This window comes from Pelodiscus sinensis, chromosome 2 (genome assembly GCF_052426305.1).
Source record: "Pelodiscus sinensis isolate ZL-2025 chromosome 2, ASM5242630v1, whole genome shotgun sequence".
Classification (NCBI taxonomy): Eukaryota; Metazoa; Chordata; order Testudines; family Trionychidae; genus Pelodiscus; species Pelodiscus sinensis.
In genome coordinates, this window is record NC_143053.1 from 118,177,440 (window position 1) to 118,185,175 (window position 7,736).

The following is a 7,736-nucleotide window of genomic DNA, read 5'->3' on the forward strand; positions in this document are numbered from 1 at the left end:
GCCAACCCCTGGTCTACAAGACCCAGTAGAATGAGGCAGACTAGTGAGAGTAGATTCTACAGGGGTGGGCAATCATTTTTGACCCGGGGGCCAATTCAGAAATTTTTAAAGTGGCTCAGGGCTTCCCCAGGAGGGGCAGGGCCTCAGGTGGAAGATTCAGTGCTTCCCCTGCCCCTAGACCCTGATTGGTCTGTGCGTGGGGGAGTGCATGAAGTCTTTGCCCCCACCCCCTCAAGAGTTCAGAACAGCTGACGGTGGCCTTTAGGCACCCACACCCCTGGCGGTGGGAAGAGAATTCATGTGCTCCCCTCCACCCCCAGGTCAGCCAGGGTCTGGGGTGGGGAGAACACTTGAAGCCTGCCCTCGCCCTGCCAGGGAGCGCTGTGCTTAGAGTCACCTGCCAGCTGAGCAGGTGCTTGGTGCACGGTGCTTAGAGTCAATTGCCAGGGCGGATGCTAAGTGCTGCGCACTCTCCTGTCTCTAGGCCTTGATTGGTCTGGGGTTGGGAGAGTGTCAGGACCTCCGTGAGCAGGATCAACCTGCTTGGCGGGCCACATCCAGCCTGCGGAGGCCCTTTTGCCCACCCCTGGAGTAGATTCATGCTCCAGCTTACCATGAACTAATTGTTCATGTAGATAAGCCCTAAGGATAAACATTTCAAAAACATTGAAAGTCAGGGACATTCATTTATCCCTTTATGTGCTTAATTCACTTTTGAAAATGGCTTGTAGGTCCTGAAGTCACTTGGGCACTTTCGAAAATGTAGTCTAACTCACTTACCAAAGAGTTGGTGTTTGAAACAGAGCTAACCAAATTCTTAAAGGGTGCTGAAACTGAAGCTTGAAATATAGTGAAATGGTCACATTTGTGTTGCTATGCAGCAGGGCTGCTCAACTTTGGAAGCCCCGGCAGCCACAATGATACAGCACATGCCAAGGGCCGCAGCTTAAGCATGATTGTATATTCATGCAAATATATGCAAATAGCTTCTTTCACACAATGCACCAGCACTCCCGGCACCTCCTCCCTGGGAGCTAGAAACACTGACATCCTGTATCTGCCTGTTCCAGCCAGCCCATCCGCTTGCAATGCTTACCTTGCCTGGGAGAGACATTGCCATTGTGGAGTGTGTTCCCAGTCAGAGGCAGCTCATCAATACAGGCAAACTAGGTGGTTGCCTACGGCACCAAGATAAACGGCTGTTGAGGGCTTTGGAGGCAGGGGTGCCGATTGTGCGCCAATCGCACGTTTTGCCTTGTGTGCCAGTTTCCGGCAGCTCGTCTAGGGCCACTCCTGTTCCCAGTGCAGGCCATGTTCAAAGGATCCCACCCGCCGGCCGCATGTTGAACCCCGTGTAAACCCAAACTGCTCCACAGGCTGCAAACAAATGGGCCACAGGCCGCATGTTGAGTAGTCCTGCTATACATCAAAAATGGCTGTGCCAGTTTAATTGTCTTTCAAATTTGGCAGAGATATTCAGCACCAGGCAAAGCTCATATAAACCAGGCTCATATAAACCTCCTGCTTCTGTCCCTCTGCTCCAGGAGATTTGGTGGAGAGAGGGATCAGGTTAGCATTCCCTACCTACTCACAGGAAGTGGATAAGTAGGGGCCTGATCCTATTCCAGTTGAAATCAACAGCCAAACTGGTATTGACTCCAATGGTACAGAATTGAGCCTTTACAGCCTACACAGAGCTTGAATCACCAGTACATTAAACCTTATCTACTTCCTTAGAGAATATAAAATCTTTTGACTATTGCCTTTTGTTATAGTGCCTAGCGCTTATCTTGACTGATCCCTGGAACCATCACAGTACACATGTGTGATGGGATGCGGTCAGAGGAGACCTCTTGGAGGTGACTCCCAGGGCGCTGACACGGCCACTGCCACTCACCTTCTTGCTCTCTGAGGCTCCTCACCACCCGGTCCCGCTGGGCTAGCTCTGCTGGTCTCCCCCAACCAAAACCCTGAGCTGAGGTCCCTGCTCCCATCCGAGAAGCAGTACAGACACTGAACCTCTTCAGGACCAAGGAGAGTGCAGTTTAGGGCCTTCCCAGGGTACCACTCCCCATATGGGATCAGACCCCAAAGAATTAGGTAAGCCACCTTTAACAATGAAAGGGGGAATGTACACACTCGGTGCACCTCCCTTCCCAGGTAACAATGATTTACATTGGGTTTGATAGAAAATAAAAATGAATTTTATTAAGTGGAAGCAGTAGGATTTAAGTAGTAATAAGTGAGAACAGGCAGAGCAAAGTAGGCTACAAATCAAAAGAAACAAAAACGCGTGACTAATTCTACCCTGAAACCTCAGTATAAACTTACTCAAACTCACCCTAAAAACTCTTTTCCAGCTGCCCCTCCAAACCAGGGCTGGCTGCCCCACCTGGGGTCTTCGGCTCCTTTCATTCAGGGGCAACTCAGTCAAAAGAGTAAGACTCTGCTTTCCTATCCTTTTGGTTAAAGAATTGAGGCCACTCCCTACTAACCCCTGCTCAGAGGTAAGGACCAAAGAGGTAGTCTAACAGATGCTCATCAAGTTTGTGAAGGTAACACCCTCCATGTCCCTCATTCACACATTTGAAACCCACAAAGCATTCCCCACTCTATAAGTCTAATTTTGCACCCAAAAATGATACATACATCAAAGTAAGATAAACAAAACCAGTGGATTGTGACATGAAGATTGAGGGTTTAATTTGCTCAAAGCACCTTTGAGTTACCTAACTTCATGTCCGTAAGTCCATTTAATGAAGCATGAAGGGTGGGGTCCATCACACCTTTCCCTTGAAATTACTGCCAGAGAGTTGGGCAGTGTCCAAGGCGAAGGCAGTATATCCAGAAGTCCACCTGGGCTTTGGCTGCACAACCATCTAGTGCCACCAAACCTGGTGCTGTCACTCCTGGCAGTTCTTCCAAAGTTGTGGGTTCCTGTTCCCCAATGATCCAAAATGTCTGGAGGTATGCAGATAGCAATGTGCAAATATCTTGGTATTTAGTCACTATTGCTGTGAGGCAGTGTGCCTCAGTTTCCTCTTTCACAAAGCCATGCAGGTTAGTTGTCTCTGCTGCTACACCCAGATCTAAGCCCATAATCAATCATTAGCTTAAAAAGTGCATGATCCTGGGATCTTTTTACTCCTGTCCATAGCAGGCACAAAAACTTTTCCAAAATCTTAAGTATGTTACACAGTTTCAAGAGGTTTATCATCCATATCAGTCTCTTTGTTCTAACCTATAAGAGTTGCAAGGAAAGACAAGATTTTCAGCAAACCAATGCTGGAGTAGCGTTTCCAAGAATGTTTTTCATATCACGCTCTCTCTCTAGACCAGTGGTCTCCAACCTTTTTACACCCAAGATCAAAGATCTACTGCCCCATCCGTCCCCCAAGACCCCAAGCCTTCCTTGAAGCTCCACTCTCTCTATTCTCCTCCTGTTCATCACTTGCTATCCCCAGCCCTTATACACTCTACACTGCCACTTTTCCCCCCAATTCTTATGTAGGAAGAGGTTTTTCCAACATTTGGTCTGTCTAGACTGGACCAAATATTAGAAAAACCCCTTCTTTTGGAATCCCTCTTATTCCTCGTGGAACGGGGAATATAGGAGTTACCGAAAGAGCATGTTTGCTCTTCCACTAAAAAAAGCAGAAGAACAAATGCATCCCTGGATGCAGATGAGTTTTTCCAGGATATCTCTGGAATCCTGGAAAAACTCCTGGGCTGTGTCTAGACTGCACCCCTTTTGAGGAAAAGGGATGCAGATTAGACACAGCAGAATTTAAATCCCCGCTTCATTTGCAATCTTCCCCGCTTCATTTGCATGAACATAGCTGCCGCTTTTTTCCGGCTCAGGGCTTTGCCGGCAAAAAGTGCCAGTCTAGACGGGGATCTTTCGGAAAATAAAGCCTTTTCCGAAAGATCACTTATTCCTCTTAAAATCAGGAATAAGGGATCTTTCGGAAAAGGCTTTATTTTCCGAAAGATCCCCGTCTAGACTGGTGCTTTTTGCCAGCAAAGCCCCGAGCCGGAAAAAAGCGGCAGCCATGTTCATGCAAATGAAGCGGGGAAGATTTAAATCCCCTCTTCATTTGCAATTGTGCTGTGTCTAATCTGCATCCCTTTTCCGCAAAAGGGGTGCAGTTTAGACACAGCCCTGCTGTCTAGCCATACCCTAACTGGGTTGAAACAGGATGTTTGGGCTCTGGGGTGAGAGTGATGGATTTGAGGGTGGGAAAGAGTGAGAGGTGCAAGCTCTGGGAGGAAATTTGGGTGCAGGAAGAGGTGGAGAAGGGGATGCTGGCTTGGGAAGGTGACTCCAGGCTGGGGAGTGTTTGAGTCAGATGGAGGGTAGTGGTACTAAGCAAGCCACAGGCTTGTGGTTGTGAGGGTGCAGGAATTTGGGTGCGGTATGTGAGGGGCTCAGGGCAGGGGGTTCCAGTGTATGATAGGCTCAGATCTAGGGTCTGTGGGGGTGCTGTAGTGTTATAACGCTGCAGCCAGATGGGGGCTTGGCCCCAACTGGGGGTTTGTTGGCCAGGATTCATTTTTAAATATAATACTATGTCAAACACAAAAAGTGTCTGCGTTGTCTTTATTTATGAAAGGGCAGGAAACCTGTTTTGAATCAGGGGGTCACTGATCCACAGAAAAGTCAGTTGGGGCCACACAAGGGAGATGCAAAAAAAAAAAAAAAACCCTCTTGCAACCCTCCCCTCCCCCCAAGCCTCAGTAATATGGCCCTAACTGTGATGGTGAGAGCAGGGGACATGGTACTGGGGAAGGGTGTTAGTGGGTGCTGGGGTAGGGGACAGCGAGCTTGGTTAGGGGCAGGGTTCTGCAGCAAGGCATAGGGGAGAGGAGACAGGGTGCCGGGAAGGAGGGTACAGGGCTCTGGAGCGGGGGACGGAGTGCTGGGGTGGGGGCAGGGTTCTGCAGCAGGGGACAGGGTGCCAGTGGGGGCAGGGAATTCCCTGCACCAGCCTCCTCCCAGGAATCCGCCCCCCTGCAGAGGAGGGAAGCCCCCGTGTGCGCTTCCTCCAGGCCCACCTCCCTCTCCCTGGGCGCAGGGAAGCCCCTGTGAGCACCTCCTCTGGAGCCAACTCTCCCTCCCATGGAGCAGGGAAGCGAAGTAAGATAAACAGAACCGGCAGATCGTGACATGAAGATTTGAGGGTTACAGGAAAATATTTGCTCAAAGCACCTTTGAGTTACCTAAATTCATGTTCATAAGTCAATTTCATAAAGCATGGGGAGGGAGGTCCATCGCAACATGATTAATGACTCTGATTTTATTTTGGTGCATCTTCATAGTAACCAATGGTGTTACAGTGGTGTAAACTGGAGTACTGTATTAGTGAACATGGCCGGTAATCTGCAGAAATTTACACAGGTTCCCCTTCTGAACCATGGAACTCCCCTTCTCCCCCAACCACCAGCCAAGGGGATTTCAGAGTAGTTGCAGCTGGGGGAGCACCTGAATGAATGGCGTTGTACTGGAGCCTCTGGCAGCAATGGGGCAGGGACCTCAACAGGATAACCTTGTGTCTATAGCTTTCTGATTTAGGAGGCAGAACTCACACGTCACCCTTTTAGTAGAAGAATTGCAGGGAAACTTTTCCAACTGAACTGTGACTTTACATTCACATGGAAATACTTGCTTAGGGAAACATGGGGTCCAAAGAGTTTGAAAGGAATGTTTTTGGATATTAGTGACTTCTAAAAACAAGACTTTCTGATGCAAGTATCCTATCAATCTTATTAAACCCTTACTAATACACCTATTTCACACATCCATTTGTACATTATAGGCCCAATTTTTTCCAGGGTTACATGGGTGCAATTCCCTCTGAAGTCAGTAGGAACTTCATATGTGTATGTAAAAGCTGAATCAGTCCCTTGTACATGAAATATTTGTGAATGACTGTTTAGAAGAAACAACCACTTTCCTGGCAAACATTTAGAGATTTTAGTCAGTGACCTTCAAAGTGTGGTTAACAGAAGGGTTATAAAACAATACAAGCTTTCTGACAGTGGGCTTGCAAAAACTGTATTCACACAGGAAACTTCCAAATGTAGTTTTGGACCTTTTATTAATATTTAGATTGCTAAAAAAGAGCATAGGCTGCAAGATTTTTGTGTTGTTCAGAACATAATCAAGGCCAGTGGGTGATTAGGATTCCGGCATATACAATATGCACATTATGTAGGTCATCAATCTGATACTCCAATAGCTAATTAAAATAACATAACAAATAGTCTGGCAGCACTTTAAAGACTAACAAAGCATGTAGATCAGTGTTTCTTAACCTGGGGTGCATGCACCCCCTGGGGGTGCAAGATGCCCTTTCCGGGGGTGCAAGTTATGCCAGATTTTTATGATATATCTTAGGTTTAAAGAACTGACTTACTTCAACGATTTTTAATAAGGGGTGCAAGAACATATTTTGAGATCCAAAGGGGTGCAGGCTGCAGTAAGGTTAAGAACCACTGATTTAGATGGCATCATGAGCATTTGTGGTCACAGCCCACTTCTTCAAATGACTGGAAGTGGACTGTGCCCACGAAAGCTCATGATACCATCTACTTTTTTTGTTATTTAAAGTGCTACCAGACTATTTGTTGTTTTTTAAGTTTTTCCTTTTATAGATTAACTTTACCCCCCTGAACCTTTAAAATAACATAGTTTAATTACTGGACACAATTTTGCAACCTGGATGCCTAAAAGTGGTCCCCTAAATTTTTGATTATCCACCTAAATTGAAATGGTCTGCTTCTCTGAAAACTTTGGTATTCACATTGACGTGATCTGCAGATGCCAGAGCATCTGAAAATCTGAGCACTACTATTTAAGCGCTTAAAAATGGATTTAGGAGTCTATTTGTAAGCATTCATGCCTAAATATTTTGGCAGTTGGGGTCATTCTCCCATAGAATGCTTTTGGCAAAATTAATAAAAGACAACAAACATTGTTTGTCATCTATACAGTCTTCATATATTTTTTTGCAAGTTCTACCTGGCTTTTTTTTTCTTAAGAGGTAAGGGGTTTTTCTTTAAAAAAATTATTTTAACTTCAGCTGAAAAGTAAGATTAAATATAACCACTACTCCAAACTGGGGAAAAGTTCTAGTTCTATCCTGAGGGGTTTGTTCTGTCTGTTTTTCACACTGGCTATGTCTAGACTGCAAGCCTCTTTCGAAAGAGAGCGTCTAGACTGCACGCGGAACTTTCGAAAGAGCAAGCCGCTTTTTCGAAAGAAAGCACCCAGTGAGTCTGGATGCTCTCTTTCGAAGAAGCCCTATTTACATTCAAGAACGCCTTCTTTCGAAAGAAGCACTTTCGAAAGAAAGCGTTCTTCCTCGTGAAATGAGGTTTACCGCCGTCGAAAGAAAAGCCGCGTTCTTTCAATTTAATTTCGAAAGAACGTGGCTGCAGTCTAGACGCAGGTGAAGTTTTTTCGGAAAAAGGCTACTTTTCCCGAAAAAACCCCTGAGTCTGGACACAGCCACTGAGGCAGAGTTCTTTCTTTCAAACTGGAAAAAGGGGGAAGGATTCCACAATTGCCATTTATCACTTAATTCAATATGTAACACTTTTATATAGCCGATGAAATGTTTGCCATGATTCTCTCTATACCGTTATTATTATCTTTGCTTCTAATGAACAATATCCAAATCAGGCCTTTTCTGGGAAATATTAGGGGTACTTTAGATGGCTATGTTTAACCATGG